This window comes from Ambystoma mexicanum, chromosome 6q (assembly GCF_040938575.1).
Source record: "Ambystoma mexicanum isolate Mex_15411 chromosome 6q, UKY_AmexF1_1, whole genome shotgun sequence".
NCBI lineage: Eukaryota > Metazoa > Chordata > Amphibia > Caudata > Ambystomatidae > Ambystoma > Ambystoma mexicanum.
In genome coordinates, this window is record NC_090937.1 from 546,211,798 (window position 1) to 546,231,835 (window position 20,038).

Sequence of the window (20,038 nt, forward strand, 5' to 3'; positions counted from 1 at the left end):
TGCACATGGCTCAGTATTATGAAAATAGAGCCAATACTGAAAAAGAGAGGATAGAAAAGAAAAAGGGATACTTGAAAATGAAAGTACTACTGCAACAGATTCCTAGAGGGGCCAGAGGTGGGAATACACAGTTTAGAGGTCAATTTTCACCACAAAGTAATGTGCAACTGTTTCCTGTACACATGAACCAATGTGCATATTATAGACAGGAAGGTCATTGGCAAGCACAATGCATGATCCTTCAGCAGAGGTCAAATAGCACATATGGTGCCATGGGTAGACGATCCAGGGGCTGTCCTGGGATAGGGGGTCCTGGCAGAAGTCAGTTCACTCAGAAACAACAGTCATCTTCACAGAATATTCAGCAACATGGTGTCAATAGTGGGAACACTTTTGATAATCCTTTGACTGGTTATTTCTCTGAGGAGCTCACATTTGATGACATTCTGTTCCGTTAGGGCACCCCGAAGCAGAGTCTGGAACCAGTACCTATTCCAGTTGATCAGAAAGGGCCCTACGTTGAGATGCAGGTGGGGAATAGGATGCATCTATTTTTGATAGATACAGGAGCACAGAAGTGTACCATAGATCATTCACAGGTTCTGGATATTCCTCTGTCAGGGCAGAACAACATTTCTGTAGGGTTTTCTGGTACACCAGTGGTTAGTCCGGTCTCTCAGCCAGTACCCATTGAACTGGGGCCTTTACTGATTTGTGTCCATTTCTTTTGATGACAGATTGTGGTGAACATTTGTTGCCATTAAATTTGTTGAAAGAATTGAATGCCATAATTTACTGTTCTCCGGATGGAGTGCATTTAACGATTTTGCCTCAACAAACTTCTGTCTCCCAGTTTATGTCTAGACCTTTACCATCTGAATTAGATAAGGTTCCAACATGTCTATAGGCAGTTAATGACAATGATGTTGGCATTTTGCAAATTGAACCAGTTAAAATTGTATTGAAACCAGGAGTTAAACTACCACGTATTCCACAATATAAGATTTCGGTTGAAGGTGAGCAGGCTTTGAAGAGTATTGTCTCTGATCTTGTACACATTGGTGTGATTGAGGAAATTGCAGGGAGTGCGTGTAATAGTCTGATTTTGTCTGTGTATAAGAAAGGGGATAATGTGATTCCTTTTTGTTTTATTATTGACTTGCGCGCCAACAAGGTTGTTGACCCACAGTTTCTGATTGTACCTAATGTGACTACAATATCGACAATGATTCCAGCTAAACATTTTAGTGTTGTGGATTTAAAGAATGTTTTTTTCAGTATTCCTGTATGTGTTGACAGTAGATATTTGTTTACGTTCACCTTAGGAGGACACTTGTTTAAATGTCCTTGTGTGCCACAAGGGTACACTGAGAGTCCAAGCATCTATAGTAGAGCATTGAAGGAACAGCATGATACACTTGAGTTACCTTCTACTTGTATGTTGTTGCAGTATGTGGAAGATCTACTTTTAGCTGCAGATTCTGAAGTTGCTTGCAAGGATGGCACTGTGTTGCTGCCTACTCATCTAGCAGAACATGGACATAAGGCTTCACTAAAAAAAGTTTCAATATTGTCAACAGGAGGTCGCCTATTTAGGCTACCTCCTGTCAAAGGAGGGAAGAAGGCTGATACCTGAACTGATACAAAGCATCACTAGCATTTCTGTCCCAAATACACAGAAGGAAGACAGAGCTTTGATAGGCATGGCTTCATACTATAGACATTGGATCCCTAATTTCTCAATTTAATGATCAAACCAATGTTGGCATTGACAAAGAAGGGCATTTATTTGGCTTTACTGTGGAACTTGGATTGCCAGAAAGCTTTTGATCTGCTCAAGGCTGCATTGTGTTCAGCACCGGTTGTGGGCACACCAAATTGTGAAAAGGTCTTCGTGTTGTATGTGCATGAATGTGATGGATGCGCTTTGGCTATTTTGATGCAGGAACATGGAGAGAAGAATAGACTGTGTGGTTATTTCTCCTCCATGCTTGACCCTGTTGCATGTGTTTTGCTGAGATGTTTGAGAGTTGTTGCTGCTGCCGCTGTATCTGTAAAGCAAAGAGAGGGTATGGTTCTGGGTCACCCCCTAACCGTGATGGTAACTCACTCTGTAGACGTTCTATTAAAAGGAACGCAACACAACATCTCACATCAGCATGATTAACAAGATACAAGCTGATTCTATTTGCACCGCATATCCAAATTAAGAGATGTTGCACATTAAATCCGGCCAAAATATTGCCTCTTCCGCAAGAAATTGCTTACAGTGACAAGATGTCACATGACTGCCTCTATACCACAGAGCAAGAAACTAAAGGCAGAATTGACTTAATTGATACATCATTAGAAATTCCACAAGAGGAGCTGTTTTGTGATGGCTCCTGCTTCAAACTTCCGGATGGTACATCCACTGCTGCTTATGCCATCACTGGATTAAGCACTATTGTGGAAACCAAAAGAATTCTGCATAACTCCGCGCAGGCCGCAGACTCGAGCTTGTGAACTTTCCAAAGGACTTAGTGTGAATATATTTACAGACAGTCAGTATGCCTTTGGGGTGGTTTACAACTTCGGTAGATTATGGGCAGAAAGAGGTTTCTTGACCTCACATGGAACTAAGATACAACATGGCACTTTGATAGTTTGGCTACTCTCAGCACTTGCACATCCTGCTCAACTAGCAACAATGAAGTGCGCAGCACACCAGAAAGTAACAGATGATGTGGGGAGAAGAAACGCTTTTGCTGACAGGATAGCCAAACAGACTGCCACTGATTTGTATTCTGAAATTTATATAACAAGAAAAGTCACTAACACTTGTATAATAGACAAAGGAATTGATTGAATAAAAGACATTCAGGCTGATGCCACTCCAGAAGAGCTGAGGGTTTAGCAAGTTTAGACGATGAAGATTGTAGGATATATAATGCACAACAAAGAAGGATGCTACCCAATGCTTATGTCACTGTTATGGTTACGATGGCTCATGGTCCAACTCATATATGCGCTAGAAAGATTTGCAAACTGTTAGAACCTGTCTGGGTGAATGTAAATATCCTGAAACCTGCTGAGCATTTAGTCCAAAATTGCATGGTATGCTTACAGCATAATTTGGAGAAGGGTACATCGACACTGAGGGGTAGTTTTGGTCCGCCCTCTGTGCCTTTTGAGGTTATACATTTCAATTTTATTGAGATGGAGCGTTGTCAGAATTACAAATATGTTCTGGTAGTTATATGTGCTTTCAGCAAATTGGTCGAAGCCTTGTCTTTAAAAGGTGCCACAGCAATAATGACGGCAAAAACCATGCTGAAGGAATATTTTCCTAGGTTTGGTTTGCCGAGGGTCATTTGGTCGGACTATGGTCCACATTTTATCGCTGGTGTCATCCTGCAAGTATGCGTGGGATTACAGATAGATAAACGGTTCCATTCAGCAAGACACGCTCAGAGTGCCGAACTTGTAGAACGCCATAACGGTATACTGAAGAACAAATTGGCAAACATTTGCACCAGTAGCAATTTGAAATGGCCATACGCCTTACCAATAGCTCTATTGTCCATGCGGACAACCCCACAAACAAAAACTGGGCTCTCTCCCTATGAGATAATCATGGGGAGACCAGCCAATATTTGGAATGTACCCACGCCCAAACGGTTGAAAGATGTAGAGCATTTGCTCCTTTCTGAGTACTGGGACCAGCTGACTCAAAACTTGTGTTTGATTTATCAACAGGTGTGAGAAACCCTCCCAGTAAAATATGAGGGGCCAGGTCATTGACTTCAACCCAGCGACTGGGTGCTCACTAAGTTATTTGAAAGAGCATCCTTTCTTGCACCTCACTGGAAAGGATTGTTCCAAGTCCTATTGGCCACACAGAGTGCTGTACCAGTAGACGGAAAATGACACCGGATTCACGCAACCCACATCAAGCAGATACCTTTTCCTCTGTGTTACGCTCACCTGGTTCCCACAGGGGTGTCGGGAGGAACTGGACAGCCACTGTCTCCACCGTGATGTGTAGTGCAGAGATGACTGACTGGACTGGCCCACCTAGCTTCGTCAGCTTGACCCGTAGTAGTAGTCTCCTAAAGGCAGAGAAAGGGAATTAGCCACCCGTGGATTTGAGTAATAGCCCCTCACTGCGTCCCCATTTATCACCTCTGATATTCCCGTTCACAAAGCTCACCTTATAGTTTTGAATGAGGAGCTCTCCATCCTGCGAGGAATGCAGGGGCGCGTTGATGGCCAGTTACTTTGATGGCTTGAGGATACTGGAAGAGTTCTAGACAAATCTTGGCTCCAAAACTCCTGGTGAAGGACCGTAAGTATATAGTTCTTGAGAGTTCAAAAATGTCTGAATAATCACTCTTGTCCAATTCCTTTGTTTATCTTGCAGCTTAGACCCAAAAGAAGATAGTTCTGTGGCAGCTGAAAGCGTTCAGGTAAGAGTCTGCACTATCCCACACTGTCCGTTAAATGATGCCAAAGTTTAACTCGCTACTTTCTCTTTTCTTACAGGTGCGGCGTAAGAAGATTTGGTGTGCTGGTGAATAATACCTCCGGCGGTAATATCAGGTAAGTATATGGTGGCAAGAGATTGTTCTCGTTTGTTTCCCCTCGGCTCACCTTGTTGTTTTCTTGTCCCCCTTAGGGGCTGGAATGCGGCAACATAATGATGAAGGCAGCGCCAGATCGTAGAGATGCTGTGAGGAACGGTGAGTATGGTGCGGCGCTGCTACTGGCGATGCGACGTATTTAAAATAAAGTCTCTTTCTCGTTCAACGGTGCGATGAATCTGGAATCAGGTAAGAAACCCAATAATGTTCTTGTTCTAACCTTTCTTCTTCTTTCCCTTCTTTCTAGGCACTCTGGACTCGAGGTGGGCGTGGCACGAGGCTGGATGCTGGCTGCAGGCATGGTGAGCATTACGCTGCAGGGTGCAGAATAACGCGAAGCGTGTGCTGCCCTTCGGGCATGGTTTAAATAGCCTTCAAAGTCGTTCCAGGTAAGTATTCCTCCACAACCATACCCGAGTAACAAAATAGTCCCTAGGTAAAGTAGTCCCTTCAAAGCCTCACATGGGCTTGGATCTCTTGCAGCATGGTCTGCATCAGGTAAGTTTTAACATATGAGCCTGGCGCCTAGGGCGCCAGGACTGTTCCCCCATATAAGCCTGGCGCCATAGACGCCAGGACTGTACCCATATAGCCCCTAACAAGGGTTGCTGGGCTTTCTCTGGGTAACATGATGCATTTTTCTGGGGTGGCTGGACTTGGTCTGGATGCCCGGGTTTAGGCATCATGACAGCACTCCCCCCCAAGGCCCCACCTAAAGTCGCTCTTCCCGTTGGTCTTGGTTTGTCTGGGAAATTCCGGTGGAATCTTCTCACCAACCGAGGTGCATGAACATGGTCACTAGGTTCCCATGACCTTTCTTGTGGTCCGTAACCTTTCCAGTCGATTAAATCAAAAAAGTTTTGACTTAACCATTTTGGAGTCCAGGATACTTTTAACTTCAAATTCGGGTTCCCCGTCTACAAGGATGGGGTCAGGTGGCTTGGTCAGTCTTGTTCCACGTTGTACTGGCTTCAGAAGCGACACATGGAAGACGGGGTGAATCCACATACTAGCAGCTAATTCCAATTTGACGGCCACCGGGTTGATAATGGCCTTAATATAGTAAGGTCCCAAATATCTAGGGTTAAAGGTCCGCGTTCCCTTTAAAGGTATGTGTTTTGTGGCCAACCAAACTTGATCCCCAATCTGGTATTGTGGAGCATCACTTCTATGCTGATCAGCATTTTTCTTGTATTTTTCTTTCGTTTGCTTCAAATGTTCAGTTGCTTCCTTAAAGGCTTGTGTAATAGTAGCGCGCAGATGGTTCACTGCAGGCATTTCTAAGTGTTGAGGTGAGTCAAGTTCTGAGGTTCGAGGATGGTGCCCGTATATGGTATAAAAGGTGCTTTGTCCAGTTCCAGAATGTACAGAGTTATTGTATGCGTATTCGGCAATCCATAGAATGTCCTTCAAATTACCTTCAGTCTGGTGTAACATACAACACAGGTACTGTTCAAGAGTCTGGTTGGTACTCTCCGTCTGACCATCGGTCTGGGGGTGGTGAATGGTTGATAACCTCACGTCGATTTGCGCCAATTGACAACATTTTTTCCAAAAATGTGAAATGAATTGACTACCTCGGTCAGAGACCAGTATGGAAGGAAATCCGTGTATTCCAACAATGTTTTCGAGGAACTCCTTGGCCAGAATTGAAGCAGAAGGTAATCCCTTTAAAGGAATAAAGTGAGCCATCTTGGAAAAAAGATCCACAATAACTAGAATGGTGTTAAATCCATTACATGGAGATAGGTCTGTAATAAAGTCTAACGATAAGGTGTGCCATGGTGTAGGCGGGATATCCGAAGGTTGTAAAAGTCAAGCTGGTTTTTTCTTCTGACTTTTGTTTTGGGCGCAAATGCCACCAGACATTACAAATGACTTTACGTCTTTTCGCCAGGTGGGCCACCAGAATTGTCTCTTCATTTTAGCTTCAGTCTTTGCGATACATGGGTGCCCTTCCATCAGGGTGTCATGATAATTGGAGATGACTAGTTCTTGTAGTTCCTTGTGTGGCAAAAATAGATGCCCCTGATAATAAGGTAGATCATTGATGACTGAGTAGTCCGGGCCTTTCCTTACCCAGTCCTGCAGGGCTGTTGGATCGAAGAGTTGTTGGATCTTTACCTGAATATCCTCTAGTGTCTGTAGAGTAGTTATGCCAAGAATTATTTGTTCTGAAATTATAGGTACCGGTTCTGGGTTCACATATGCTTCTCCCATCCCTATTCGGGATAAGGTGTCTGCCTTGCCATTTTTACAGCCTGGTCGATAAGTGATCACGAAATCGAACTCGGCAAAGAACATTGCCCATCGAAGTTGGCGTGACGATTGGGCCTTGGCTGTTTTTAAATACTGCAAGTTCCGGTGATCGGTGATTACAGTAATGGTATGCCTGGCACCGAGAAGATAGTGCCGCCAAGCATTGAAGGCAGATTTGATGGCTAGTAACTCTTTATCGGTAACCGCATAGTTTAACTCGGGTGCCGAAAACTTTCTGGACCAAAATGCTACTGGGTGAAGTTGACCAGTTTCAAGATCCTTCTGGGACAGGACAGCTCCCATGGCTAAACTAGGTGCATCAGTTTCAACTATGTATGGAAGTTCAGGGCGTGGGTGCTTTAATACAGGTGCAGACGTGAATTTCGCTTTCAACTCTTGGAAGGCGTTTTCAGCTTCTTCGGTCCACAAGAAGCTTTTTTTTTTCTCGCAAGAGTGCTGTGATAGGGTGTACAACATGTGAGAAATCCGGAATGAATCTGCGGTAGAAATTAGCAAATCCGAGCATGCTTTGTACTCCTTTAACTGAACTGGGTGATGGCCACTTGAGAATTGCGTCCAACTTTCGAGAGTCCATTCGGACTCCTTTTGGAGTCAGGATAAATCCAAGGAATTCAACTTCCGTAGCATGAAAAACGCATTTTTCCAATTTTGCATATAACTTGTGCTGGCGTAGTTTCTCTAGGACTGCACAAACGTGCTTCACATGGTCTGATTCTGAAGACGAGTACACTAGAATATCGTCTATGTATACGTCAACACAGACGTCAATGAGTTCACAAAGGACATCGTTCATAAAATACTGGAAGGCTGCTGGTGCATTGCACAACCCGAAGGGCATCACCTGGTATTCGAATAACCCATACTTAGTGTGAAAAGCAGTCTTCCATTCGTCGCCTTTCTTCACACGTACCAGATGATATGCCCCTCGGAGATCTAATTTAGTGTAGATGCAAGCGTCCTTTACTTGGTCTAGTAATTTGGGGATCAGATACAATGGGTATCAGTTCTTAACCGTGATCTGATTCAATGCGCGGTAGTCTATGCATGTTCGGAGGTCCCCTTCCTTTTCTGGCACGAAGAACATAGCTGAAGATGCAGGGGACTTGGATGGACGAATGAAGCCTTTGGCAAGATATTGGTCCAGGTATTGTCGTAGGTGAAGGTTTTCAGGTTCACTAAGGGCATAGATCCTACTACATGGAGGTTGTGCGCCGGGTATGAGATCGAGTTGACAATTGTATGATCTGTGAGGTGGTAAGGTGTTTGCCTGTTCTTTTTGGAACACATCCTGGAATTCTTGATATTCCTGAGGTAACTGCACGACTGGAGTAGCGACTGCGGCCAGGCCTTCGTTCAAAGGTTTTTTTGGGTAACAAGTATGTGCACAATCCAGGAAGGTTATTCTCTTCTCTCGCCAATCAATACAAGGATTATGTGTTTCCAACCAAGGTATCCCCAGTATTATTTGGAACTGCGGGGCTTTGATTAAATCAAACACAATAGTCTCTCAATGCCCATCCTGACCCAATAGTGTCATCTCTGCGGTGGAATGAGTTAAAGGCCCAGAGGCAATTTCAGTTCCATCGACTGTGGTGATGACATCTGAAGTGGTCTTTCTGCAGAGAGGTAGATTCATCCTAGAAGCCAATTCGTGGTTCACTGAGTTTCCTATGGCCCCGCTATCAATGTATGCCCTTACTGTGTGCATACCTGATGGTTGCCTTGGATCTATAAGGACCATTGGTATGATGAAGTGCGAGGTCTGAGTATCCTTCTTCAAGCTCGGCAAGCGGACCTCTACGCTTGTCGGGCGTGGTCGTTTCCCGAGTCAGACTCCATATGGCTTTTATCAGCAGCTCCTACCACTTTCTTGGGTGGTTGTACAGGGCAATCCCGTAGAAAATGTCCCGAAGTTCCACAGTATAGACACAATTGCATTTGCCGTCTCCTTTCTCTTTCCTTCTGAGTCAAGAGTCCTTTAACCCCTCCGATTTGCATGGGTTCTGAGGCATCTGCTCCTTTGGGGGTAGCGTTGGGTTTAACCAACACCTGGTTCTCGAACTTGGCTCGGTCGGCCTTTCTGTTCTGAAGTCTGTGATCTAACTGGACCACTAAGTCTACATATTCAGCACAGTCTTGAGGTGGGTTCACAACTTGAGCCAAAACATCTTTGAGTTCTCCTCGAAGTCCTCGATGAAATAACGTAATCCGTTTTACCTCGGGCCATCCAGGTTTCACCACCAACCTATTGAAGGTTGCGATGTAGGTTAGAAGGTCCTGGTTACCCTGTTGTAGGGACAAAGGTTCGTTATCCAGGGCCTGTCCTTGGGAGTGCCGGGCAAATAGTCTTTCCATGCTCATTTGAAAACCCTGAAAATCCCGAAGAATAGGGTCATCCTGATTGACTAGTGGAATTGACCAATCCGCTGCACTGCCACTGAGATATGATAATACAAAGGCTACTTTGGCTTGATCATTTGGAAAGGCTCCAGGTCTGCATAAAAAGTGCAAGCGGCATTGGTTCATAAACACAGCAAACTTTTTCGGGTCCCCAGCAAAACGTTCCGGCGGGGCTAAAGGAATGCTCCCTGGTAGAACCACTTGCACAGGATTGCTCAATGAAACAGGAGTTGAATTCCCCCCGAGTCCAGGTAATGGTGTTTGCCCAGCTTGGTTTTGCAATAATTGTCCAGCTAGATCATTAGTGTGTTCCTTGGAAACAATCAGTTCTCTCCTGAGGGTATTAGTCTCTTGATGAGTGGCATGTACTTCAGCCCTAAATTCCCCTAATAGTAGGGCCAATTGGTCAGTTTCTGAGGTCTCCATGACACCTGGGTGAGGATTTGTAGAAAGGCTTCACGTTCTGTTATGCTCACCTGGTTCCCACAGGGGTGTCGGGCGGAACTGGACAGCCACGGTCTCCACCAACGTGATGCGTAGTGCAAAGATGACTGACTGGCCTGGCCCACCTAGCTTCGTCTGCTTGACCCATAGAAGTAGTCTCCTAAAGGTGGAGAAAGGGAATTAGCCACCCGTGGATTTGAGTAATAGCCCCTCACTGCGTCCCCATTTATCACCTCTGATATTCCCATTCACAAAGCTCACCTTATAGTTTTGAATGATGAGCTCTCCATCCTGCGAGGAACGCAGGGGCGCGTTGATGGCCAGTTACTTCACTGGCTTGAGGATATTGGAAGAGTTCTAGACAAATCTTGGCTCCAAAACTCCTGGTGAAGGACCGTAAGTATATCGTTCTTTAGAGTTCAAAAATGTCTGAATAATCACTCTTGTCCAATTCCTTTGTTTATCTTGCAGCTTAGACCCAAAAGAAGATAGTTCTGTGGCAGCTGAAAGCGTTCAGGTTAGAGTCTGCACTATCCCACACTGTCCGTTAATTGATGCCAAAGTTTAACTCGCTACTTTCTCTTTTCTTACAGGTGCGGCGTAAGAAGATTTGGCGTGCTGGTGAATAATACCTCCGGCGGTAAAATCAGGTAAGTATATGGTGGCAAGAGATTGTTCTTGTTTGTTTCCCCTCGGCTCACCTTGTTGTTTTCTTGTCCCCCTTAGGTGCTGGAATGCGGCAACATAATTATGAAGGCAGCGCCAGATCGTAGAGATGCTGCAAGGAACGGTGAGTATGGCGCGGCGCTGCTACTGGCGATGCAACGTGTTTAAAATAAAGTCTCTTTCTCGTTCAACGGTGCGATGAATCCGGAATCAGGTAAGAAACCCAATAATGTTCTTGTTCTAACCTTTCTTCTTCTTTCCCTTCTTTCTAGGCGCTCTGGACTCGAGGCGGGCGTGGCACGAGGCTGGACGCTGGCTGCAGGCACGGTGAGCGTTACACTGCAGGATGCAGAATAACGCGAAGCGTGTGCTGCCCTTCGGGCGTGGTTTAAATAGCCTTCAAAGTCGTTCCAGGTAAGTATTCCTCCACAACTACACCCGAGTAACAAATTAGTCCCTAGGTAAAGTAGTCCCTTCCAAGCCTCACATGGGCTTGGATCTCTTGCAGCATGGTCTGCATCAGGTAAGTTTTAACATATGAGCCTGGTGCTATGGCGCCAGGACTGCGCCCCCATATGAGCCTGGCGCCATAGACGCCAGTATTGTACCCATGTAGCCCCTAACAAGGGTTGCTGGGCTTTCTCTGGGTAACATGATGCCTGCTTTCGGGGTGGCTGGACTTGGTCTGGATGCCCGGGGGTAGGCATCAAGACACTCTGCCCTGAGACAAAGGAGAAGAGAAGGAAATTGTTCACTCTGTTCCGCATTAAAAATCTGTTCTAACCGACACCGCGGGTGTCCTGGAAATCCTTCCTGAGCCCGTGGGGCCTGGGGAGACTGCTACTTTGCCTTCAAGTTCTTCTTCAGATCTTTCTGCACCAGTGAGCAATCTTGCTTCTGGTTGATCACATCCTTCAGGAAGCGACAACACTCTGTTTGCAGATCATGCCATACCTGGAGGCTTGAGGTACGATCTGCGTCCGAGGTACCAGACTTACAGCACAGCATCAGCTGTGCCCACAAGGAATCATTGTTCAGCCAGTCCCTTGTCACTCTTCCACTGAAACATAAATAAGAGGCAGGGACCGGAAAAGCTACCTTCAAGCAAGATTGGCCACATTGTCAGGGGCCACCGATGGAGGAACTAAAAGAGCCTGATGGAGAGGCTTCTAAACAGATTATGAGAAACAATTTACTTTCCTAAACCAACTCATGCGGAACAAGCTACAGGTCTTGTGGCTGACAGAGAATCTGTTCATCAGAGATCATGGTCCTGAGGACCCATTGTTTTTTTTATCACTGTACTAGTCCTTTTTGTAATTTTAATTGCGCTTGGGTTATGCTACATTGAAGGGGTGCATCCACTTGAGACGTTGTTACCTACTGCAATTATCTCCACTGTGTCTCCACCTTTCGAACATCTGCACACTTTTCCTCCTAGAGACTCCCAACATAGATAGGGTTATCATAATAATACTCTTTTATTGATTATGAATGCGACCCACGCGATTCTAAACAGAACAAATTGCTGGGTGGGTTCACATTTGCCACAACACAGGGAAAAGGGGTTGGGCTGGTATATTCATCCTCTTCCTTTAACTACTGCTTGCTACGCCTCACTAAGGGCACTCTTCTTTGGTCGTTGGAATTACAGTATTTCTGGGAACTTTGATGGGACAAATCTGAATGAGTTCGAGAAATGAGTCCTAACACCTTTGGGATGTTCCTTCTTTGCAAAAAGGAGCAAACTCAATGTTGCTTCTATTAGGCCTTCTGATAGACTCTCTAGACTTTTTCAATCACTGATTTCTTTCAAGATGGCTCCCGTAGGCAACCGGGATGCCATGCCTCCTTTCTATACTTTCAAGCATAGCCCCAACTCTGTTTCCTTCTGCATACAAAGGGATGGTTCTCAGCCAATGGGTACATTTGAGGGTTGTACCAATATCGCAAATATAACCAGTGAGGACAGACCGTTGTACGTAGGAGACCCTGTTTACTTTGTCTATGGCAATTAAGCTTATCCATGGTTACCTAGAGATTGGCAGGGTACATGTTACTTGGGTATTTTATTGCCAGGAGTATATGTTGCTACCACCTTTGAAGTTTCTAGAGCTTGCCCAAGGCGGGATGAGAATGGAGATACTCCTTCACAAGTGTTGGGCAAGGTAGCAAAATTCTTTGTGCCATTTTTGGGACAAATAATTAATTCCGAGGATGTTAGAAGACTAGCAAGGGTACTGGAGAAAACCATCAATAGAACCACTGATATTTTAAACAACATGACGCTAGAGCAAAAGGCGATTAGGTTAGTAACCCTTAAAAATAGAATGGGGTTAGACGTCATTCTAGCTGAGCGTGGTGGGGTTTGCAAAATGGTAGGATCCACATGCTGTGTTTTTGTACCCGACTCTTCCCCTACCATATTTGAGGCGATTCAAAATCTGCATACCTTGAGTACTGAAGTACATGTCCCAGAGGGAAACTGGAATCTTAGTACTTGGCACTGGGACTTGTTACGATCATGGGGTTGGAAGATCTTTGCAGTCTTAATGGTGATTCTTGGTATTCTCTTGTTCTGTTGTGGTTGTGTACAATGCCTCCCTGTCATATGTTCCATGATAGGAGGATGTTGTGCACATGCAGTAGGTACACTAGGACGTAAGGTACAAATGCCTAAAAAAGCAACCAATGCCTCAGTAATGCAGGAAATATATAATAAAGAGTTAATGGCAATTGCTGTTTTTTAATCCAATAACTCAGAGTGCTCTGATTATGATACATGGCCATCGTATGGTCAGAATGTTTGAATTATGCTCTTGGCTTAGGCCAAAAGGAGGGTTTGTTAAACCATATTTGCATAAATGCTGCCTGATTATAAACATTGGCCTACGCCATTTCACATTTGTATTAAAAACCTATTCTTAACTAGATCTAGACAAAATTGACTTTGCCGCCATTTCGGAAAACATCTGCCATTTTGATTCTGACTCTTGCTCTCTGTTCAGAAATGATTAACCATGTTTTCAGATACCAGAGCAGACTGACCTTTGAGCCTACGTCAACACTAGAGCTGCCAAGAGCAGACTATTTGTTCTGTGCAGAGAGACCTCATAGTCAGAATGAACTCTCATTCAAAGTGTTATCTATGTCTCCCGACTCATCCTCCCTCAAACAGTGACATACAATGCAAAGTAACTAATGCTGTGAGTTTTGGAAGAAATCTTTGTGCATTTCTTGGAACAGGGCTCATCATAAAGCTCAAGAAACAAGGAAAGATCTACACAGCTGAATACAGCAAAGTGTGCCAGTAACTTTAAGGAACCTTGCAGCCACAGTGAACCTCAATTCAAAGTGTTGTCTGCATCAATAACATCAGCCATATAAAAAGATCAGAAATGAATGGTAGACAAACTAAAACTGTGTGCCTTAGCAATAAACTATTGAATTTGTTTCATGAAACTAGGATCAACCTAACCTGGAGAACCAACATCACCATTGAATCTTCAAGGATAGGGCAACATGTCCAAAGTGTATACTAATATTGTTATATTTGTTATGTGAACTGGGCACGAACCCAAATGTGTAACTTATTAGTTTGGAGAAGGGCTGGGCTATGACCAGGGCTGTGTATAAATACTGCATGCTGGTGATGACCAGTACCCACTCCCCTCAGAGTCTGTGCTGGTACACACTGTGAGGTGCTTGGGAGCCAGATAGCTATCTGCTTTGATATTTGAATCTGTACAGAATAAAGTTATATTCATAACTTTGACTTTGTGACTGGCGGATTCAATTTTTGGTGGTACTAAGGCTCGATATTCCTTTTTGATCTATCAGTACTTCCAATGTAAATCTTGGTGCACACACACGTGATTGCGTAGACAACAAACATTGTTTGACAATTTATTCATTCTGTCACTGGACATGTTCTACCTGCAGAATCAGTAAGGCTGTCTGTTATGTCTTGTGCATGTTTACAAACTGTGCAAATTCCACATTTGTAAAAGCCCTTTATTATAGGCTTTCTTCAGGTGATGCCTGCTTCCTTCATTGGACTTGGTAACAAAGATGGACTCAGAGTGTTCTTCTGAGTTTTAGCTCTTTTGAAAACCATTTGCGGCCTGCTTCCTAAATATACTGCTAGGTCTCTGTCCAGTTGTAAAAAAATGCCAATGTGTGTTGATTAATTATCTGACTTTAAAATGGTTATGACAGAATTTGGTTATGAAGTTGACCTCCGTATGCTGTGTGTTGTGTTCTTTCTTGCCAGTATCCAGAATACTCAGACATGGCTTTCCCATGTTGCAGGCCCTAATAAGAATCTCTGAGTGCACATTGCCCTTGCAGAGTTCCAGGCCGATACCCGACTTTAACCTCATACCCAGTTGCTGGTGTCAATGGCCAGTGGCCAAATTAAATATTCCTTTGAAGGCCAGGTACATTGCTATATTAAACCCCAACCCAGATCTGTGTACCCATGGCCAATGGCCAAATTAAATATTCAATGTACCTATCCTGCAACCTGCTCCAGTGTTCACCTCCTCCTTTTCCACCGTACCTCCATCATTGGACCATTCACAGCTGCCTCTGTCTTGTGGCCATGGCCAGTGTACACAGTTCATGGAACAATACTTTCAAACATGTTGCATGCTCCACTAATCATCTCAAAATAAACATTGCCCACATTGTAGGCTAGGCCCAATGCCAGGCTTAGCTCCATAGCTAGTCCCTCATGGCCATGGCCAGTGGTCAGATTGTACACATTGCCCTTGCAGTCGGCCACTGCCTTAGGCACCTTTAACCCCATAGACAGTCACTCATGGCCTTTGGGCATGCCCCAAACAGACTGGCCACTGGGCGTAGCGATAGACCAACTTTGTACCCCCTTAACAATACTCAGCCCCATGCTCACTTTTCCCTATCCCTAATCATAAGAAAACCCACTTCAATGTATATGATAATCAATGTACATTAAAGAAATCACCACAGGGGTTGCTCCTGACTACCTCCATGATGCTGTAATTTCTGTGGACAAAGATAAAGACCACATCCCCACCATACCACCCTCAATAGCCATTGGACCTAGCCTGTAGACTCTTCCAGTGTTCACTATATCCCAAAGGATGGGGCTGTTTTACAGTGTCCATGGCTTCCAACAATGTCCAGTGAACACAATCTCTGGGACATCGACTTTAATCATGTCGCACACCCCACTAAGCATCTCCCAATATGCATTGCCTTTGGGACAGGTCGGGCCCAGGGCACATTTTAACTGCATAGCCAGTCCTTCATGCCCTTAGCCAAAATACACAATGCCCTTGCAAGTAGCCAATCTAAGTGGCAACTTTAGCCCCATAGCCAGTCCCTTATGGCCATGGCCAGTGGTCAGATTGTCCAGGGCAGGGCCACACAATATGGCCATAGCTGCAGACCAACTTTGCAAACAAAATTGAGCCCCACCACACTTTTCCCTATCCCGAATTGCAACAAAATCCACTCCAACATATACAATGATCAATGTACATTAATGAAATCAACACAGGCGTTGCATTAGGCTTCCACAATACCATAGAGAGGTGATGTATGTGAACAGCAAAATAGTCGCTGAACATGTTCTGATGTCCACGATCAAAAAACCATGACTGTCAACAAAGTACAACAAGTAAGGTCATGTGTATGCCCTTTCCAAGATATACTCTGCACCCCCCCACTCACCGAGAGGGTAGGAAACCATCAGGGCATATGCCAGAGCCAGACCCACTTCAGATATTTGGTGAGGGATTTTGGGTGGCCCCAATCCCTGAACCTCATGAATTTGCCTTTAGTGGAAGGACCAGTACCACTTTCAATTACTAAATGCCAAGTACCCTCAATGTTGGCCCAACTTTACTTTTCTTGCTTTCAGAGCTACCAGGGCGGCCAACATGCACTACTATACAGAGTGAGCCGGGGATGCTGACTGGAGAGAACCAGTGAATTCCCTGCAGCTTCTGATGTTGTGGCACTTGTTCTACCCAAGAAGCATTACTGTCTGCAGGTTGAATGGAACAGCACGTTGACCCAAGGTCCAGCAAAGAAAATAACTAAGACTGCTGGATTTGACATGCGCCAAAAGGGGCAGGTTTAGGAGGGGTCTATATTTGCTTAGCCTCTAGTCTAGAACGTGCTGATGGCATCACTGATGACACCACAGCATAAATCATGGGAAACTGTGTGTAAAATATTCCATTGTTTTATTTCAAGACATATGGCAATCATATCATATAACTGTATGATGACTGCATGCTCGCAAAAATATGTTATGCCTGCAGACGCATTATGGAGGTAATTGTGGCTGCTGTCACATGACCAGTGGCTACTTTGGATGGCCTCGTGGGAGACTTGGTGGCCGCATGCCATGGCTGTGTTGGTGTGCTGGTGTGCTCTAGTTTCCAGTTGTATCTTTGAGGATGTGATCAGCGTCATAGGTGATGTCTTCTGTGATGTCATTAGCGTGCTAATGGCTGCCAGTGGGAGCTCAGAGTAAAGGTGGCATAACTTACACGTGCTGCTTACCGTTGCTGTGACATGCGCACAATTCTGCGACGTTGCCTAGAGGAATGAATTACCCTCACAGTGTCCCGTGCCATGCTTGAGTCATGTACGCATTATTTATTCATTTTCATTCTTTGTAGCACGCCCATGTCGTCGGACGATAGAGCCTTCCAAGCGGGAGAGACAAATTAAGAAAGGGGACCAGGGGAATCGAGAGAAGCGAAGAGGAGTTACAAGGAAAGAAAAGGCAGACATTCAAATACAAGTGAGAAAAGTAGCATTGAGGGATCGTCGAAAGTGATTGATTTTATTCACGTATGAGTTGGGACGGAAGTAACTTCCACTTTGTGGGAGCTTGAACAGCAAACTGTCAATCCAAAATAAATGCTTGACGAAAAGTCCCCGATACAGAGACTAGACCTGGGCGGAATTAACTGCTTCACGCGGAGCTTGAGGCAACTTGATCGAGTCGTATCATTATTTTAAAAGTACACAATGAGTGACCTAAGTGAATGCATATTATAATGTCTATTTCTCCACGCAAATTGAAAGACTTAAAGTGTTTAATAACGTGTGAGATATTCCTTGCGCGCCCCCATCAAACAAGCATATGCTGCGAATAGATACGTGTCTTCAGCAAGTATCCTGGCCCATTTCCAAAACAGGCAGGCCTGAGGCGTGTTACTGTAATGCCATAACAAGTCCATATGGAACGGAAAATAATCATTACGTTCAGTACAACGTACAGTGAAAATGTACATGTAAAATCCTTTCAAAGGTATGTCCCTTCGGTCTATCTGTTCATATGTGCTAGCAAACACTTGTCCTCTGTCACTAAACATGAGCCGTGTTTTACAGTGGGATCAAATGCAAAGCCTACAACCAGCCTGCAGCATTGCTTGACCTCAGAGTGACAACGCAGCAGCATATGCTGCCATTCTGCTGCCTTCTGCCAGGAGCCAATAGTGCAGCTGAGATGTGTAGGCAGGGGCAGCATAGCTTTGACCTTTTCATAGCAGTCTTTTCAGACACCATCGGAACATAAGCCAAAACATGCGTCATTAGCATGCCATCATTTATGGTATGTGCATAGATTATAGAAGGAACTACATAAACAAACAAAGGCATGTGTATTCAGCACGAAGTATTTAGGGTGCAGGTGGCTTTTGGCAGTATTTTTCTTTAAAACATTCTGTGTGATTTAATAATTATAATGATACCGTATTGACACGTTCCATGTGATGAGATAAGAACTAGTCAACATTTTTCAATAGTGTCTTTATTTCAGGCTTTCACGTCAAAATTGGACATCTTCAGATCACTTGGATTTTGACTATCTGAAATTCCAAGTGACAGCGGAGTAGAATCTGTTTATAAGCACCATGCCGCCATTTAAAATTGCTCCATGGAACCATGTTTGTATTTTTTTATCCCTGCTGCATGTGGCGGATTCGATAGATATGGAGCCAGATTACTTTAATGTGCAGGAGCAATATTATAGAAACTTTTTTTTTTACTGCTGTGTGTGCAAATGACATTCTTTCAGCGCATCTATGCCACAAGACATACGACTGTGGCTCGAGCAAAAAACATGAATTACAAGGATAGGTTCCTTTTGCTCTAAGGGCAATTTCTGCACCAGTGGTAAATGAACATGCACGGGTGCAACGTTTCTGTGATTCTGGCTCGGGGCCTCAAGTGTTTGCAAAGTTTTCTATTTTCGAAATTGTTTGAGTATAATATGATATGATATGACATTTATAACGCACCTATATATGTTTCAAGGCACTACGAGGCAGGGGAGGGGGAACAGAGGGAAGACAGACAACAATATTATTAGGCCAGGTGGCATTGAGATTGCACAAGTGCAGGGGAAAAGGGAAGGCGAAAAATGCAGAAGGGAGGGCGGTAGGGGGCAGTGCATTACATGGGATTGACCTTTATAATAAATAGAATAAATAAAAGCAATAAGTAAAGGGTGGGGCCAGCTGGTGGCAAGTGCAAGGGTAAGTGCAGACATCAGGTATCAAATGCTGGTAGGGGCCTGTTGAGATACAGAAAACAGTCCTCAAGTGCGGGATAAGCCAGGGAGGCAGTGCTGGTGTGCAACTGGTAGGGGAGGGGACCTGGGCCCGAGATCACAGGCTAGCCAGGTGACCAGTGCAGTTTCAGTTTCTGCCAGTAGCTCAGCAGAGGAGAGGAGAAAGCAGAAGCAAAGAGGGAGGTTTTGAGGTGCTTATGGAACTGGCGATGGTTCTCCTCAAGCTTCAGGGAGGTAGGGAGGCTTTTCCAGAGGGAAGCCTTAGCCGAAGAAAGGGATCTACCCCCAACTTGTTGCTTGGAGAAGTGACTGACCCTGAGGGAGTTGGAGGCGAATGAGCGAAGAGCTCGAGAAGGAAGATATTTAGGAAGAGAGAGTGGAAGGTATTCAGGCCCCAGGTCCCAGAAAGCCTTGTGGACAATGAAGAGGGTTTTGAACTTAATCCTCAGAGCCGCTGGGAACCAGTGAAGATATTTCAGTCCTGGAGAGATACGATCCCTGGACTTGAGGCCAAGGATAAGTCTTGCAGTCCTGCTCTGGAAAAGTTGCAGAGGGCAGAAAGTAGAAGCAGGCACATTAAGAAAGAGGCTGTTGCAGTAGTCCATCCTAGAGAGAACCAGAGCTCTGGAGACAGTGAGCTTCTGGGGGAAGGAGAGGAAAGGAAGAATACCTCTGAGGAGGTGCAGCTGGTAGTGGGACTTCTTAGAGATGTCAGAGATGTTAGGAGAGAAGGAGAGTGTGGAGTCGAAGATTACCCAAAGGTTTTTAGCCTCACAGGTGGGAGCAGGAAGAGGGCCAAGATAGGCCAGTCAGAGAGTGACAGGAAAGGAGGGACCGGGTGTGCTGATGAAGAGAATCTCAGTCTTACTGGCATTAAAGCAGAGATCACTGGTGGCACAGCAATCCTGGATAGCAGACAAACAGTCAGAGATGAGAGAAGGAGAAGAAGTGGCATAAGGGAGCCTGAAAATGAGTTGAGTGTCATCCGCATAGCACTGAAAGTTAGGCCAGAGAGCAGCAATGCAGTGGGAAAGAAGTGACAGCTATT